The sequence below is a fragment of the Wyeomyia smithii genome, chromosome 2 (assembly GCF_029784165.1).
Source record: "Wyeomyia smithii strain HCP4-BCI-WySm-NY-G18 chromosome 2, ASM2978416v1, whole genome shotgun sequence".
Lineage (NCBI taxonomy): Eukaryota > Metazoa > Arthropoda > Insecta > Diptera > Culicidae > Wyeomyia > Wyeomyia smithii.
The window spans coordinates 184,912,125-184,931,605 of record NC_073695.1 but is presented as its reverse complement, the minus strand read 5'-3'; the positions used below and the strand labels follow the sequence as shown (position 1 = coordinate 184,931,605).

Below are 19,481 nucleotides of genomic sequence, written 5' to 3'. Positions count from 1 at the left end.
AATATACACGGTTTTTCACGACAAATAACACGCTTTTACTACAATTTCTCAAATAAGGCGATTTTTACGTTAATTTATCAAATAGCGCGTAAAAAAGAAATTAAGCTCAGATAGCCGAAAACCCCTTCTAAAGGCCAGAAAAGGGCAAAAAAGAAAATTGTCTCAAATTGAACTCAGAATCACCGAAAACCCCTTCTAAAGGCCAGAAGAGGCCAAATAAAAAATGATCCCAAATCAGGCTCAGAATGGCCGAAAACCCCTTCTAAAGGCCGGAGAAGACCAAAAAACAAAATGATCCCCGAATTAAGCTCAGAATCGCCGAAATCCCCTAAAAGCCAAAAAGAAAATGATCCCGAATTGAGCTCCGGATTGCTGCAAACCCCTTCTAAAGGCCGGAAAAGGCCAAAAAAGATAATGATACCAAATTACGCTTAGAATCGTCGAAAACCCCTTCTAAAGGCCAAAAAAGAAAATGATCCCAAATTAAACTCAGAATCACCAAAAACCATTTTCAAAGGCCAGAAAAGGCCAAAAATCACAGGAGGGTTGTGTGCAAAGCCACGACCGCAAGGTTGAAGTAGAATACTTTTACAAGAAAGATAACCCGGCTACTTGCGTGTCAGTCATTCTTCCTAGCAAATAAATGTTGACCGCTCATTGGCAATATTGAAAATTCTGTGCAAATGAAGTTAAAGTACTACTCAATTTCAGTTTGCACATATAAATACGACCTCACTGAACAGGCAAAGAACAAACTCTTTACGGCGCAAACAAGTTTCAAAAGTCAGAGTAATAAAATGTACAGCTCTACTCAGCGCTGTACATTAACCCACGGCAAGGCGAAACGTCTTCGCAACGCAGAACGCGCCAGTATGTAAACGGCCTAACTGTCTTTGTGAACGCGTTCTAACAGGGCAGTTTGTTATTCAAAGTCGGTTATGCTGATCGGGGGGGAATAATGGCATTCTTGAGACACACGCTGAGAAAAACCGCTCTGCTCCTGAGACGTTGTGACCAACCACAGGGCTAGTGCTGCTGCTAAGGAAGGACGACTGCTGTTGTCGCTGTCTAGAACTATTATGAGCGGCTTCGGCTGAAACAGGCTCTTATATAGGCCAAATAGCATATTTCAATTGCAAGGTATATGATTTTGTCGACCGTGCTTGGGAAGCAATCATATAACGACCAATCAGAGGTCGAATTTTTCGTTTTGACAAGGCTTGACTATTTTCAATAAAACAATAGTGTGAATAATAAAATTACAATTATCTTATTTTGGGAAGAATCTTAGAAGATTTTCCAATCTATTGCTGCAAGAATGAAGGAAATCCATCGGATACTAACCGATTTATTAGCATTTGAAATTGGACATATTTTTCACTTTTTTCGGTTTTAGATTTTCATTTCACATCCCTATGTAGCCGAACTTCCTGAGAGAAGTATTCTACTTCAAAAAAACAAATGATCCCATATCAAGCTCAGAATGGTCGAAAAGGCCAACAAAGAAAATGATCCCAAATTAAGCTCAGAATCACCGAAAACCCCCTCTAGAAATAAAAAAAAATGATCCCAAATTGAGCTCCGGATCGCTGAAGACCCCTTCTAAAGGTCGGAAAAGGCCAAAAAAGATAATGATACCAAATGTAGCTCAGAATCGGCGAAAACCCTTTCTAGAAGCCAGAAAAGACCAGAAAAGAAAATGATCCCATATCAAGCTCACAATGGACCCAAATTAAGCTCAGAATCGCCGGAAACCCCTTCTAAAGGCCAGGGATTTTTATTATTTTTAAATAACGCTTTTTTTCTACAATGATTTTTCACAGTTTTTTCACACGACCAATAAAGTTGGTTGATTCGAGTTCGAAAAAACAACAACACACAAGGATAAACTCATTCTTCAGGAGAGCTTGAAAACGTCAGCAAGGAACAGGCAAAATCGGAACCCAATAACACCTCAATTTCTTCAGAGAACCGCGTGAGAATTCTTTATAAAGAAGTAAGCTAAATGAATTAACAGGTAAGTTGACTAAACATTTAAAAACTGTTACAGAACCCAATGTCTATAAAACTAAGGGGTAAAACAGCTTTTATCCGAGTTACTTTTTCACTTGGGAGTAACTCTTGTTTACTCAATATTGCTCCGAAATTTTCAGATGATTTACATCTTTGATTACCTCGAGAAAAAGAAATGTATATGAATGGTGGGACCGAGCAACATTCATGTGGTTGACGTTCGACGTTTTGAATTCGAGACTACGAAGCTGCTGATATTTGTTTTGTCATCACGTATATTCTAACAACCTATATGAGAGCTTACGTGAGTGGAAGGTATGTACATCTGTATGCTTGTTGGTGAAACTATTTTATTGTTCAAAGGCGTTTCACGATCCCAGTCGGAGCCGATAAATTGCGGTTTCAACTGTCACGGTAATATTTATTTGAAATAATAAACTTATTGAGGATTTTATTTAGTTTCACAGGAATCACGCATGTCTTAGGATTTTGTTTACTCAGAATTGCTCTTTTTTTTTCAAATTTACTCACTGTCATGCCCCTCGTATAAAACCGAACTCCAAAGACAGTGATCGAGTTTTTTTATTGCGGATTTCTTTATTCCACTGCAAATCTACGCAGGAATAAAGAAAAGACATCGCGATTTACGACGCAGGTAGATAAAAGATCCAACTTTTGTATATTACATATGTTAGACCTATTGTGGAATATTGTAATCTTATATGGAAGCTTAATGCTGCCACACGCAAAAAACGTGTGGAATCAGTTCAAAAACAATTCCTTCTATGCGCGTTTCGCAACTTGAATTGGACTGCATTTCCTCTGCCATCGTGTGAAGCACGTTGCTTGCTCATTAATCTGCAAACACTTAAATAACGCCGCGAACTTGCAATGCTATTTTTCGTCAATGACATTATTTGAAATCATATAGACTCATCTGCATTACTATCACAACTCAGCTTCTATACACCTTCACGGCATCTTAATCCTCTAGTGCCCAAATTAATTTTTAAACGGACTCCGTAAAAATCACTATGAATCGTCATAAACATATGTTAAGTATTTATTGAAGCATTTTAGAAGTTCAACTAACAATCGTCTAAAGGCGGCACTGGGCACTAGAGGGTTAAAACAATAAATCTTTTTTTAGAAAAACAGTACAGAACAAATCATGCAAAAAATGGTCCCATAAATCTAAAATGCGTCAGTATAATTTACATTGTGAAACCATTGCACAGTGGTCCAATAAGGCAAAAAGTGGAACTTAATTCCATAGCGCCTTTCACCTTCGTTTTATCTTAATAGTGTCTTCGCAACAATTGTTTGTATGAATGACCCGCATATTCGCAAATTGTCAAAAAATATGAAGAGTTAACTAAGCTAAAAATAAAAAAATTAACTTTTTTTGTGTTGAGAGATAGAAGAATAGTTTATTCAGCAAAGTTGTAGAAGATTCAAAAATATAAAACTTTGTCCAACAAACAAAAATCTTTTTTTTGGTACAAAGTTATGAAGGATACAGTCAGGTTTTATTAACGCGGGGGATACGTACCTCGTAAAAAAACCGCGTAAAAAAACCGCGTTAATTCGAAAATCCGCGTGAAAAAAACCGCGCTAATTCAAAAATCCGCGTAAAAAAACCGCGTTAATTCAAAAAACCGCGTAAACAAAAAACCACGTTTTTAAAAAAAATCCGCATAAAGTAGTCCAGCAAGAAGGGCTTTAGCAAAAAACCCGAGACACTCTAGAACCAGTATTTAATACAGTATTTAATTGTCCTCTTTGACGGTCATTCCGGATCTTTCGGTGGGCGGAGAGTATTTTTTGGACTATGTCTTTTACTAGATAAACACTTAAACGTTTCTGGTTCCAAACCCACGTTAATTCAGAAATTCGTGAAAATTTTTTTGAATTAGCGCGGTATCGCGTAAAAAAAACCGCGTTAATTCAAAAATCCGCGTAAAAAAAAACGCGTTAATTCAAAAATCCGCGTAAAAAAAAACCGCGTTAATCCAAAAATCCGCGTAAAAAAAACTTCGTAAAAAAACCGCGTATAAAAAAACCGCGTAAAAAAAACATGAGTGTATTACATGGAACTTACTTAAAAGTTAGTTTTTTGTACTTAACTTTTGTTAGTTGCATTGTACACGAAATTGTTGTTCGGAGGAATTGTTAGGTCACACGAAATACAGATTTTTGCCAATGGCAATATATCTACAGGACTTTTCTTTGCGAAGTTATATCACATGTTAGCTAATTTTTTCGATAACTTCAAGAACGTATGGGTTAAAAAGGCGCAAGTGGAATCATGATGTCAATACTTTTTCTTGAAGTTAAGCTGAAGTACTATAAACTCCTTTAGGCTCCATTTGTCCCAATCCACCCATATCAGAGTACGGCGAGCATATGTTACAGTAGGTTTTCATATATCAAAAATACTAACTTTTTTGTGTTAAGAGATAGAAGAATAGTCGGTAAAGTTTTAGAACGTGCAAAAATATGAAACTTTACTGAACAAATAAAATTCCTATCTTCATTGGGTACAAAGTTACAGAGTATATTCTATAAAAGTTACTTAGAAGTTAGTTTTTTGTACTTAACTTTTGTTAACGTTAACGTTGTTCTAAAGAAGCATTTGGGCATACAAAACACACGTTTTTGTTGAAGGCCACACATCTCTAGGACTTTCCCTTACAAAGTTATAGCATTTTATATGTTTCATATTTTTTAATCTTTTACAACTTTGCTGAATAAACTATTCTTCTATCTCTCAACACAAAAAAAAGTTAATTTTTTTTATTTTTAGTTTAATTAACTTTTCATATTTTTTGACAATTTTCGATTATGCGGGTCATTCATACAAACATTTGTTCCGAAGACACTATTAAGCTAGGATGAAGGTGAAAGGCGCTATGGAGTTAAGTTTCACTTTTTGCCTTATTGGACCACTGTGTATTGGCATTACAATGTCAAATGAACAAATTAAAAACTGTCTTAAATACACTAGAAATAATGCTTAGCACGCAAGAAGAACATTGTAAACACTGTAAGGAAATATTCTACATTTGCTTGACGAAATAAATGAATAAATATAATTGTTTACGAACTAAGCACGTGCAGTGGTGGGCTAAAACCGACAAAATTTACGGTGCGCTTCGGGCAGCACGTCAGGGGTCAAAATCAAGCAAAAAAAAAGGGTTTTGACAGCAGCTAGGTTGATTCCAGGTCAAAACGAGATGAGCTATTACTCAGCCAGATGTAGTTCTATAGTAAAAAACGCTCATCTCTAACCGAAGACAGTCTAAGCATTGATAAAATCGCGTTTTAAGAAAAACTACCAGCCAAACTAATGTATTTTGTCAAACTTTTCGAAAATTGATCATCTATTTTTATTATTTCAATGTTTTTTTATGAATTCGAAACTTCTTCTCAGTCTTTTTTATGTGACAAAAGTGAAGTTGAAATTATTGAAGTTGATTTGACGTTGAAATTAAATAAATAATCGTTTTTAGCTTTCTTTGCAATTTTTTCATTTACTTCCCAAAAAATCTCGTTCAAGCTGTAAATGGATGCTCTGGTATTTATATAAATAAAAATCTCAGTACTAATAGCTCGGCAATATGCCGAAATTTCAGTTTGGTTGAACCTATATTTATAAAAAAATGTGACAGCTGTCATGTGCCGTTCTCGACAAAAAATTGCCAAGACCCGGCAATAAGTTTTAAATAAGTATGTCAAATAAATGGTTTGCACATATGACATATGATTTGACAATCTGGGGTCTAAAATGGCGATTTTTTAGTACGCATGGAATGTGAGCCCTATATAACTTTATGAAAAAAAAATATGTCGAATAGTCAGAAACAACTGAAATTTAAATGAGAAAATATGTTAAGTGATGTGTATTATTCAGAAATTTTTATTGTGTTTAGAATATTGAAGTAATATACTAGACACTTGAAAAGAGTACTGTAATCTTTTTTTTATCGAAACACTTGGTAGTATCACAAATCTTTTCAAATGTATGAAAAGTAAATTAAGCTTCAGATATCTCTCTACTGCTACATTACACATACAGTCACTGTCAAAATAAAGTGCCCACTTTTCAGATAATTACCTCTGATGCCATTGGAAAACTCATCAGATCTTTTTGATATATTTTTCTAAGCTTTATATTTTTATTATTTTTACGATACATGTTCATTATTACAATTATTGATAGACATTTTTGAAAATATTTTTTTCTTCTAATAAGTGTTGTAAAATTGGTGTGTGATAATAAAGTGCCTACATAATAATATTTCACGTTCATGTAATTTTCCCGTTGAAACACCCCTCATTTTTCTATGTTTTGATATTTCCAAGTGTTTGTTGATCTCGTTGTTGGTGTCATTTGTCGGCCAGAAAGATTAAGTGCGAATTATCTAAATAGCGATGGATAATACGACGACAAACAAAAGTATTTCCCTGCAGATCCGAAAACTTGTTATTCGTGATGTAGAGAAAGGTGAATCACATCGTAAGATTGCTGGAAGGTATGGATGCAGCAGAGCAGCGGTAACCAAACTTTGGGCACAGTTCAAAACCTATGGTTCAGTAGCTGATCGTCCAGAAAGGGGAAGGAAGCGTAAAACCGATTCACGAACTGATACGAGAATCATTCGAGAAATTCGGAAAAATCCGAAAGTCACCCTCAGGGAGATTAAGAAATCGATTCAACAATCGATATCGGACAGAACTCTACGCAGAAGGATCGCCGAGCACGGTTTGAAGAGCAGGTTTTGTAAGAAGTTGCCATTTATAAGCAAAGTTAACAAGGCGAAACGGCTCAAATTTGCTAAAGAACATGTTGATAAACCAATAGAATTTTGGAAGACTGTTTTGTGAACTGATGAGTCCAAATTTGAGTTGTTCAACGTGAAAAAACGAGTGCACGTATGGCGTCGAACTGGAGAAGCTCTTAATGATCGGCATATCAAAGGCACAGTGAAGCATGGCGGAGGGAACGTGATGGTGTGGGGGTGTTTTTCTTGGGGTGGTGTTGGTGCTTTGGTAAAAATTGATGGTATTTTGACAGCAGACTCATGCATTGATATATTACGTGAATATTTGGAGGTTTCGTTGATTAAAACTGGGCTGGAAACAAATTTGTGTTCCAGCAAGAAAACGACCCGAAATATACCGCGAAAAAGACGAAGACATTTTTCCGTTCTTGCCATATTAAACCTCTAGATTAAACAGAGTCCAGATCTGAACCCAATAGAGAATTTGTGGGCCATCTTGGATTCACGAGTTGATAAATCAGGGGTTACCAACAAGCATAACTATTTTCAAGCCCTTGAGAACAGTGCGTCTTGAGCTGCCCGACAGATCAGACGTATTTTCGGTTGGTTGTGGACTGGTCTTTGACTGCCTATAGCTTCAAAGTTTGTGTTTTGTCAGTGTGTCTTTTAAAGATTACCGGGAAGTTTACTTACATCAGTCTTTCTCAAGACTTTCTATTTCTTTCTTTCTCAATACTTGCAATTTGATATTATTTTTGAACTTTTTTCGTATCACCTGAAATGGCAGGACGAAAAAAGAAACTCCGCATCGCTACGGGCAGGAAAAGAGAGGCATCTCTTTCTGAAACTAGCTTATGCAGTGAAAACTTATATGATATTCTGCCTGAGCAAGAAGCCGGTAAAATAAAAAAAATAGTAAAACTATTGTGGTAACTATTGCTTCTGAATATCATATTTTTAAAAGAGAACTTTCTACGTTTCTCTCCGACGTCAAAGTTACTTTTCAAATTGGCCAAACATTGAAAGATTGGAATCGTCTTATTTAGTATTTAACTGAAAAGATGTATAATTTTTTTACATATGATACGAAGAGCGCCAAGCCGTTCAAGGTCGTATTGAAAGGTCTCACCAACGATCAAACCGTTGATGAGATCAAAATTACTTTGACAGAATTACTTGGTATAGCCCCTACCCAAGTAATTCTGATGAAACAAAAATCACGAGGCGAAAACAGTCAGCGAACTGGAATTTCCCTTGTAAATTATTTAATTCATTTTAACCGCAGTGAGGTTGATAACTTAAAATTTTTTGAAAAAGCACATGCTTTATATAACTGCGTGTAAAATGGGAATTATATCGAAAGTTTGGCGGAGGTGAAAAGCATATCACCCAATGCCGTGTTTGCCAACGTTATGGCCATGGTTCAAAATTTTGTAACATGGACCAAAAATGCCTCATTTGTGGAGACTCTTCTCACAAAAAGGACATATGTCCTGTGAAAGAGAGTAAAAATTTTCGCTGTGCGAATTGTAACGGCAACCATATGTCGAATTTTTATCAATGCCCAGCCCGTTTAGCAATTGTTAAGGCAAGGCAAGGTAAACAAAATTCAAAACAAACTTCAAAACAAAATTCTACAAGCGTACCAGTGACGCATAGTTTACCTACTCCTTTGCATACCCGTTTAACTTATGCACAGGTTACAGGTAGTTCGAACATTATACCGCCTAGTGTTGGTAGTTCGAAAATGACCGTTAATATGGGTAAGCAAAACACGCTAGAAAATAATTGTACACCTATTACTCCAGCTAATATTGCTGCCGAAAATATTTTTTCTAATGTCAACTGCCTGGGGCCTATTACGGCAGGTAAACTTTCTTTTTTGCAACAGGCAATGTTCGATCTTATGAACGCCATGTTGCAGGCAAAATCAATGTTTGAAGCCATTCAAAAAGGCACAAATGTTACTATTGAAATTGTTTCTAATTAAAAATTTAGCAATGATTTTAAATAAAACAATTAAAATATTAAATTGGAATGCTCGCTCATTGAAGGCCAATGAGAATGAGCTTTTTAATTTTTTAACAGTAAATAATGTGCATATTGCAATCATTACTGAAACATTTCTGAAACCTAACATAAAATTAAAATATGATCCCAATTACGTGGTTCATAGATATGATAGGATTCAGGGTTCCGGCGGTGGAGTTGCAATTGTTATTCATCGCCGAATCAAACATCGTGCTCTCCCCCATCTTGAGACGAAAGTTATTGAAACTTTGGGAATTGAAGTTCAAACTGAACTTGGGATTTTATTTATTGCCGCAGCATATTTACCATTTCAATGCACACGCGAGCACAAAAATTATTTTAAAGGCGATTTTAACGCTAAACATCGTTCATGGAATAATTCTCAAAGTAATTCCAATGGCAAAATTTTATTCAACGATTGTTCTTCAGGATACTATTCTATTTTGTCTCCGAATAGTCCTACATGCTTTTCTTCTGTAAGAAACCCTTCAACAATTGATTTGGTGCTTACAGATCAAAGTCACGTATGTAGTGATTTGATCACACATGCTGACTTTGATTCTGACCATCTTCCAATAACTTTTCCTTTATCACATGAATCAGTTTTAAACCCTATGAGCTTTGTTTCTAATTATAACAAGGCTAATTGGGAAAGATACAAGTGAATATTGATTCCGCTTTGGAAGCATTAAAATGTGCAATTGTTGATGCCAGGAATTATTCTGTTCCAAAAGCTCAAGTGAAATTTGATTCACCAATAATTGACGAAATTCTTCAACTTCTAATTCGTTTGAAAAATGTCCGCAGACGTCAATATCAACGTTCTCGTGACCCTGTTTTTAAAACTATTTATAAAGATTTACAGAAAGAGATTAAACATAGATTTACTCTTCTGAGAAATCAAACTTTTGAGACTAAAGTTGAAAAATTGAAACCATATTCAAAACCTTTTTGGAAGCTGTCGAAGATTCTTAAGAAACCTTCAAAGCCTATTCCAGTTTTAAAAGATGGTGAACGTTTTCTTGTATCCAATAAACAAAAGGCTCAAAGACTTGCTCAGCAGTTTGAGAGTGTTCATAACTCAAATTTGAATTTTGTGAGTCCAATTGAAAATGAAGTCACACGTCAATTTGATTTAATTTCTTCCCAGGATTTTTTACCTGCAGAAATAATTGAAACTAACTTGAATGAGATTAAATCAATTATTAAAAATTTCAAAAATATGAAAGCACCTGGTGACGATGGAATCTTTAATATACTAATCAAATATCTCCCTGAGAGCACAATGGAATTTTTAGTGAAAATTTTCAATTGCTGCTTCAAAAATGCATATTTTCCCAAATTATGGAAAAATGCAAAAATTACTCCAATTTTAAAACCGGATAAGAACCCAGCTGAAGTTTCAAGTTATCGACCAATCAGTTTGCTTTCTTCAATAAGTAAACTGTTTGAGAGAATTATTCTTAACAGAATGATGTCACACATCAACGAAAATTCAATTTTTGCAAATGAACAGTTTGGATTTCGCCATGGGCATTCCACAACTCATCAATTGCTCAGAGTTGCTAATATGATACGAGCTAACAAATCTGAAGGTTATTCCACTGGAGCTGCTCTTTTAGACATAGAAAAAGCATTCGACAGTGTTTGGCATAAAGGTTTGATTACGAAATTGCAAACTTTTAATTTTCCACTTTTCCTAATCAAAATTTTAAAAAATTATCTTACTGATCGAACTCTGCAGGTTGTCTATCAGAATTCAAAATCTGATAGATTTCCTGTCTCCTCAAGGTTCAGTCTTGGGTCCAGCCCTGTACAACATATTCACTTCAGATCTTCCTGATTTGCCTCCAGGATGCACAAAGTCATTGTTCTGCGATGACACAAGCATTTCCGTGAAAGGAAAAAGTCTTCGTGTCATATGCAGTCGATTGCAGAAAAGTTTAGAAATTTTTTTCTTTCTACTTGCAAAAGTGGAAAATCTCTCCCAATGCTTCTAAAACTCAAATGATAATTTTTCCACATAAGCCAAGGGCTTATTTCCTCAAGCCAAACAATAATCACGTTGTCAAGATGAATGGGGTTATTTTAAGTTGGTCCGACAAGGTTAAGTACTTGGGACTAATTTATGATAAAAAACTTATTTTCAAAGAGCACATTGAGAGTATACAAGCCAAGTGCATCAAATATACGAGATGTTTATATCCTCTCATTAACAGGAATTCTAAACTTTGTTTAAAGAACAAACTTTCGATCTACAAACAAATTTTTAGACCAGCAATGCTTTATGCTGTACCGATCTGGTCAAGTTGCTGTTCAACGAGGAAGGAAACGCTCCAAAGGACTCAGAATAAAATTCTGAAAATGATTTTGAAGCGTCCTCCTTGGTTTGGTACACTCGAATTACATAGACTTACCGGTGTTGAACCATTAGAAGCTATGTCAAATAAAATTATTAACAATTTTCGACAAAAATCGTTGCAATCCTCAATTGCTACGATAAGCTCTCTTTATAGCCAATAAGTTAGCAATTAAGTTAGTTGTAAGTTTACTTCCCCTTTTCTGACAAGTAGGTTTAAATTCCTACGAATGATAAGTCCTAATTGCGAAAGCAAACAAATCCTAACAATTAAAATTACAAATTTCTAACAGTGTTGAGAAGTCACCATTTGTGATTGGACAGACATACTCATTATTTACTAATATTTATCATAAATACTTAAGCTACTAACAAATCCCCCCTTAAAAAAAAAGCCCTTGAGAACGCCTGGGAAGATATTGACCCACAACACCTTAAAAATCTGGTGGAGAGTATGCCGGAACGTTTGCAACAACTGTTGAAGGCCAAGGGAGGACACATCAATTATTGAACACTCAACAGGTTGAATCTACACCCTATGTTTAAATAAAATAAAAAGAGGGCACTCTAATTTGACAAACGTTGTTTTTACAATTGTTCGACCTTCCTTGAAGAAAAAACGACTTTACTGGACAAATCTTTTTTTAGGTAACAGTAAGGAAAAGAACATGATGAATGAACAATAAAAACCAAAATAAATAGAACCTTTTACTTATATCGCATTTTTTTGTACACGAAAGGGAAGCTCAGGTAGGTGGGCACTTTTTGCTGGTGGTGACTGTAGGTTAACTGGCACGCATTGAACATCATCTGCCTCACGAGAATGACCGGTCAATCCGGTCGCCAGAAATCACTAATCAAAATGCATGCAGAAAAACACCTGCTGCAAACAACTAAATCGCTTGTTACGCTTTAAAAAATTGCACGGTTACTGAAATCGCGTCTTTGTTATATACACTGGAACATTTCATTCAATACAACAAGCAAACGCATAAAGTATACTAAATAATAAAAACGAAAGGAAAAATCCCGAATCCCGATCTATTCTCATAGTGGCGGAGCTTTTCCTGATAGAAGTTACAAGTTTATGCCAACCAGGAAATGGCAATGCCATACTAACCCAGTAAATCGAGCGTGACGATCACTCCCTCTAACAAAGTTCGCTCGTAATAACTTTTCTGTTAAGTTATCGCATATGAGCTAGTAAATAAATAACTTTAGAACTAAAAAAAGGTTTTTCATTTGGTAGATGTTTGAATGATAATACTATTCCCTGCATCCATTTCTGCAGAAACCTTTCACACCAGTTTTAGCAAAAATAAAACGGCGTAAAAACATTTTGAACGTACAGTTTGATTGGACAGGTAACAAATGACCATGTGGCTTCATCGTGCACAAGAATCACACGGTTTTAACCCGGACATCAACTAAATAATTTTGGCTTTGTTTTTCGTTTTTTTTTCTATTTCTTTCTTTGTTTTTTTATTTTAACTGAAAATTTAAAAATCACTGCGCAAATCTTTTGAGAATATGACTTCTTCATTATTATGAATATTCTCCTATGTTTCTCCTATAATAAGTTTATATTTAATAAGTTCTAGAGGGAAACAAGTTATTATTAGATTTTTCACATAACACTTCTACTTTCACCGTACCTTGAAAATGTTTTGTATGACTTAAAGTGAAATTTGTGAGAGTATCTTAAAAACAAAAACTGTACCCTATATTATATCCAAAATCGTGTGAAAGTCTTATTGTGGAAGAAGTTCAACGACACCCCATCAATACTCGATTGAACCATAAATGGGTACAAATTGTTTCTCTCACGACCTTCACCCACGGTTCCCATAAAAACAAGTGCATGAATTCACTTCTCATTGCACCACAACCATTTGTACCGGAATGTAAAACAACAATCCGATTAGCGCGGATGGCGCCACGCTTGATCTCTCACTGCCTCACCGGAGCGGCCAACAAGACAGTTGCTTATCATGCTTTTCTAATTAAATCGCATAATAATGTAACATCATCATCATCATAAACAGTGCATGTAAGTAGCAGCTGTTGGTGTTTCGGTGAATCATGACAACATTTGACGCACGCAATAGTCTCATTTAAAACGCGTTGATGGCAACGTGATGCTGGCCAGCATCCGAGAGGAAATCATGTGTACGTAGTATACTAGACGATGCCAGACGTAATACGATTACCAAGCTGTTGGAAAAAGATAAATTTGCATGATCGCTCGTTGCATTTCCCCACATTAGCGCTGTCACATACCTAGGACTTATTTGCTTTTACACATATTACCATCGGAAGATCATTCATCCGCTTACGATGGAACAAGCCAACCCTTTCATTAGACCCTAGCTCTAGGCAACCGTGTCCGTTCCACAGTAGACCGTTCTGTGATACTCGGTCCATTTTTTATTGAGCGAAGAGAGAAAAAAAAATACAAACTGTAAATAAAACAATCTATAAGACAGCGTCGCGCGGGAAACTGGTGCGGGATGTAATTTACGGCGATAAACATTATGATTCATATGCAAATGATCTTAATTCGCTGTGCTTTGAAGGATACGAGTGCGCGATACTACGGCTTAGCTTGTTCAACACTTGACCGTGAACAGTTTCGTATGGTTCGGTTTAGCAGCCCAGGGCAAATTCGGCTCTGTGAAGATAGGTTTTTTGTGGATTTTAAATATAAACCTAGTTTATTGAGTAAGATTTTCTCCGGTATTTTTATTTTTAGTCGGATAATTGATCGATTATGTTGTCACTTCCGCGACTTTAGTTTTTGTTCTATCTATAATAAGATAATCCTTAATGTTGGGTATATGAAACCGGCTCTGGTGTGATGGCACTGTGTATGCAAGTGTATCTTCACATATTTACATTGATAAGAGGAAGCAATTATTGTGCTGAGAGTTGTATTGTTTGATATTAGCTAATTTTGTTTCGCCTCGATTCGGTTATCAGTTATAGATAACAAAACTAAAGAATTCGATACAAAGCCATGTGCAGCGTTTTCCTTCCTAAGGTGTTTAAGCTTATTTGAGTTTATTACAACTCGTATCACTGCACTGTATCTGTGCACTGGTAGAAAATAACAAACATAAAGCTCAATCTTTTCAATCAAACTTTCTACACACTTACTTTCGATTTGAGTGTTCAGTAATTTATACTTACTGAGTAAACGGCTAGATAGTGCGTGCCAGCAGTAGGTACAACCATACTTGTCATTCTTCTCAGTATGTGAAAGGAGAGGAGAAAAAATTCACCGCGCACTTCCCTTCCAGTATGTGCCTCCGTGTAGCAAATGCTTTCACCACACTGCTTGTTTCTCCACTCCAAAGTGTCTCAACCAGCTTACAGAGAGACAAACACACTTCCAGCTCACCCCACATCTGATAGAAATAAGAGGGGTGAATCACTCTACAGAGAAAACGCAGAAGTACACAACAGTGTCCACTGGTGAGTAGTCCGAAAGGTGAAAAAACCTACCGGGCAAAAGTGTAGTCCTCGTGTAGCTACACTGCGAAAACAAATTCCACCAGAGTAAATTTGACCGGCACGAGCGGCACGAGCAACGCAGTTTATTTTTTTTTTCTCCCAATCTCTTTTTCTTTTCTGCCATGCTCAAGAAACCAACTGTGAAACGCACCGCAGATAGCTCTGCAGTGTAATTATTGTGCGTGATGTCCACACGTGAGAGAAAGTTCATAGTTCATTGAATCGCGCAGAGGGTTAAGACAAGATGGAGTTTCCTTTTCACTGTTCAACATCGCCCTTGAGGGTGTAATCACAAGGTCGGTTAAACTTCTGGGCATCCCGGATGACTTTGGTATCATAACGCGTAACTTTGCGACAGCGAAGGATACCTACGTCTGATTAAAAGCCGAAGCTAGACTAATCAGACTGCGGATAAATGCGTCGAAAACTAAATACAGGGGAGTAACAGGCTTCAAGGAGAACAGCATCAGTATCAAGCATCTGTAGACGGCGATGACCTTAAGGTAGTTGACGAATTCGTGTGTTTGGCGACCACCGACATTAACACCAGCAAAGAGACCCTGAGACACATTCAGGCTGGAAATGGTACTCGCTTCGAAAGATACTTCAATCGAATCGGGTGCGACGACACTCGAACTTAACGCCGTGCAAAACCCTGATGAGACCGATAGTTCTCTATGGAATCGAGACAACAACGGTTTTCACAAAGAACTTGAACACTCTTGGAGTTTACGAACGGAAGATGATGCGGAGTATCTATGGTGGAGTACAGAAGAACGACGGAGAATGGCGAGAGCGTATGAACAATGTACTGCACGCAGAGCTTAATTAAGTCATTTTCAATTGACAATTATCAATGACACCTATAAGCCAGGCCCCGTTGATATTGCCTCTTGCATCTTCAAAAAGTGCAGCGCTTGCTGGACTGCTCCCCTCCAGGCGATTTTAAGAAGATCACTTCAACATCAAATATTTCCGTCGGAATGGAAGATTTCCCATATGCTGTCGGTGCACAATAAAGGCGATAAGTCCGACATCGCTAATTATCGTGGCATAACCTCTTTATCAGCTTGATCAAAATGCTTCGAGATCATCATGAAAGATATGCTATTCAGCTCTTGTGGGAGTTATATGAGCATCGCTCAACATGGATTCTATCCCAAACGCTCCGTGGACACTAACCTGTGCAAGTTCACATCATTTTATATCGGTGCAATAGATGGTGGAGCTCAGATTGATGCAGTATACACCGACATCAAAGCCGCATTTGACACCGTCAATCACGATATCCTTCTTGCTAAGCTGCATCATCTTGGAATCTCCGACAACATTTGCAGCTGGCTTCGCTCCTACTTGAGCAACAGACAGCTCTTCGTGAAAATTGGATCAACAGTATCTGAAAGCTTGACCCCCTCCTCTGGCGTGCCTCAAAGAAGTAATCTGGGTCCACTGCTGTTTGTGATATTTTTAATGACGTGACGATACTTCTTGCGAATGGTGGAGTACTAATCTACGCTGACGGTTCGGAAATCTACCTGATCATACGAAATGACGCTGTTTGCAGAGAACTCCAGAAACTACTGGATAAATTCGTTCATTGGTGCAAGTCAAACTTCCTGGTAGTGAGTGTGGCAGAGTGTTACGTGGTCTCATATCGACGACTTAAACGACCTATCCTATACAACTATGTCATCGGTGATCAGATGCTTGAACGGGTTGACGAGTCAGGGATCTTAGAGTATTGCTTGACTACCAACTCACATTCAAGCTGCATTATTCCGCGATAATCAACAAAGCCAATCGTCAACTAGGTTTTGTCCTGAAAATGGCAAACGACTTTATTGGCCCCATCTGCTTACGCGCTCTCTATTGTTCACCAGTTCGTTTGATACTCGAGTTCGCATTGGTCGTCTGGTCACCATATTAAGCTGTGTGGAAATCTAAAATCGAATCTGTTCAGCATAAATTTGTCCGTCATGCTCTAAGAAGATTTTCATGGCGCAATCCCAACGACCTGCCCCCTTACGAACATCGATGTGCCCTATTGGGTATAGAGCCGCTGGAGTCCCGCTAAGCTGTGTTTGGCGCTAAAATACTACGCGGAGAAATCGATAGTGCCAGCTTGGAGCGCATGAGAATCTATGCTCCCGAACGAGTACTGCGTCCACGGCAACTTATTCTGCCAGAACCAAGGAACACCGTATACGGTGATAACCATCCAGTCAACTCAATACGCAGACGTTTTCAAGAAGGCTATCACGTTTTCGACTTTAATGTTTCTTGTGTCTGTTTAAGACAACGCTTGCGAACTGTATTTTTAACTTTAGACTAGTTTTAAAACCATATCATTAAGACCACGATGTCAGATGAAATTTAAATGAATAAAGTAAATAAAGTAAAGTAGACACCTGAAACACTTGTTTCATTTTCGAACACTTTGAGAGTCAAATAAACACTACTCGAATGATCTTGCTTTGATTTTGACAGCTGAAGGGGCTTGAAAAGGAAAGGAATGAGTTTCAATTGAAAGCGGAGATTAACAGTGTCACTATCACTATCACTGGCACGCTGAAAGAAAAGAAAGTGTTATAATTTGCGCCACATTCTCTTCGTCAATTGAGGCAGTCATTAGTTTCATTAGAATTGACCCGATGAACACCAGACGAAAAAGAAATCCGTTATCAATTCTATCTGACAGCAAAATTGTTCATCGTAAGTCGATGACAGTAGCCGGAAGGAATCATAAAAAATAAAACTGTTCGAATCGACGGCATTCAGTTTCATTGTTGTGTTTCGAAAAAGTAGAGCCCTGCATGCACGCGCTGCTTGGAGAGAATCCCATTGCACATTTGGCGAAAATCAATAGGCAGCGGTGGGCCAGTTACGTCGTGAGAATGCTAGACGACAACCCTGTGAAATCTTCTCTCTAGTAACCCTACCAGCACCAGAAGTAGGAGGTGCAGTGCGCACGAAGGCTCGACCAGATCGAAGGAATCTGGAAAAATGGCGAAACACAGCACAAATGTTGCCGATAAACACCCTGCTATACATGAAAAGTTTTCGGTCGTATCGAGTGTAAAATTAATGAAGCATAAGTTCTGGACTCCATTTGACAATAAATGCACATTTTGGTGTATTTAAAGTATTTTTAATATAAGTATTGGATACTATTTTGTTCAGTTTTTATAACATAAACAATCCGAAATCATCGCCAAATCAGTTCTCTTAATCAACAGTGACAGCAATAACTGTCGCTTAAGTATTACCAAACAGCTGTTACTTGTGACGAAAATTTGCTGCTAATAAATGTTAGTGAATCAATCTCATCTTTTAGCATTTCATTTTTATTTTTCGAGTTATAACTTCGTTGAAGTATTTTCCGAGTCATAATGAAAAGTGCTTTTTAATCCTAACACCCAATTATATTAACTTTATGACCAAATTAGAGGCTTTATTTTTTTGGACTTGGAAACTTTTACTTTATGATTCTAAGAATTCTTAAATAGATATTTACGTACAATCTTAACGTAATTACGGTGAAATCCCTCAAGTCAGAGTGACACAAACCGTTCGAGGTATCGTAGCTAATTATGTCCGTATCTACCAGCTCACGCTCTTCTCCCGGATTTCATCAGCAAACAGTGGAAAATCTTGCACATATACGCACTGGTCCGGATCGCTTATCTTTACGCCATCCGCTGCCCGTGGGTCGCAGCATCGAAGCACACCCAGGCGGGCTGGTGCGCGCGTCCAGCAGAGATCATCGCACAGTTACACGTGACTCGTAACACAACATGTCACCACAGCCGCGTCTAGGCGGCGCAATCCTATGAAGTTATTAGGTAACACACATGGTATGTGAAGCGTAATAAACTAGGCGATGCATTCCATAGATACCCAGCAACGAATCGGAAGACCCTGGTAGCCCCTTATGCAAAGCCGTGTTCAGCGATCTCGTGATAGCGATGCCGGCGGAGGCAGAGGGTTAAACCCGAAGCAAAAAATATATGTTAAAATGACAGTACGGCGAATGCGTCCGCTTCCTCCATAATGCGGACTGGGAGACCCAAGAAATTAACAGCATTTGGCGGCCGATAATTACGAACGCATTGAACAACCAAGTCGTCGCGTCATCGGCGGTGTTTTAATCGTAAATTACACTATTATACCGTACGCCATGCTGTACAAAGAGTATGCAGTGAAAATTGGTGCAAGGAAGTAATAAAATGATGCACAAATGAATGATATAAATGAATACGTCAGGTGGATCAAATGGGACGCAGAAAGAGGCGGCCGGCATTTTTAATTACATGCATTTATTGTAACCTACAATAAAGAGATCACAGATCGCGTCAATCACAGTTACACTCACAAAAGACCAAGCTTAGCATTCAAAAATCCACCAAATTCAATATTCCGTTCATATTTCCAATCAATTTGGCAAGTGTCAAAAACGGGTACACCCTAATCGAAACCAGTGAAAAACAGCGAAGCATTTCAGTTAATTGCGAAACACGTAAATTTGGTTTATTGTCGGACTTTTAGCCATCGTGACAGAAAGAAACGAACAGTAATAAAGCCGCATTCGCCGGTATCTGTACCCGATCGGTGATGCAGTTGACTGAGATTCCAAGCGGTGCAGCAGATGGCAGATTTCAGTTCTCATAACTTCCTCGAAACATGAATTATGGTAGGTGTGCCCGACGGTTATGGCGGCCGAGGCAAAGGCTTGCAAAGTGCAATTCGAAATTTTCACTTTCTATACCAACTGAAGCGGTAGC

The 19,481-nt window shown here is 37.6% G+C and overlaps 1 protein-coding gene across 4 annotated transcripts in view; it reads right to left on the bottom strand.

Annotated features, from left to right (window-relative positions):
* LOC129723724 (DEP domain-containing protein DDB_G0279099-like) overlaps positions 1–19,481 on the bottom strand; it is a 177,486-nt gene that overhangs the window by 145,965 nt on the left and 12,040 nt on the right. The gene's annotated exons all lie outside the window — the stretch shown is intronic.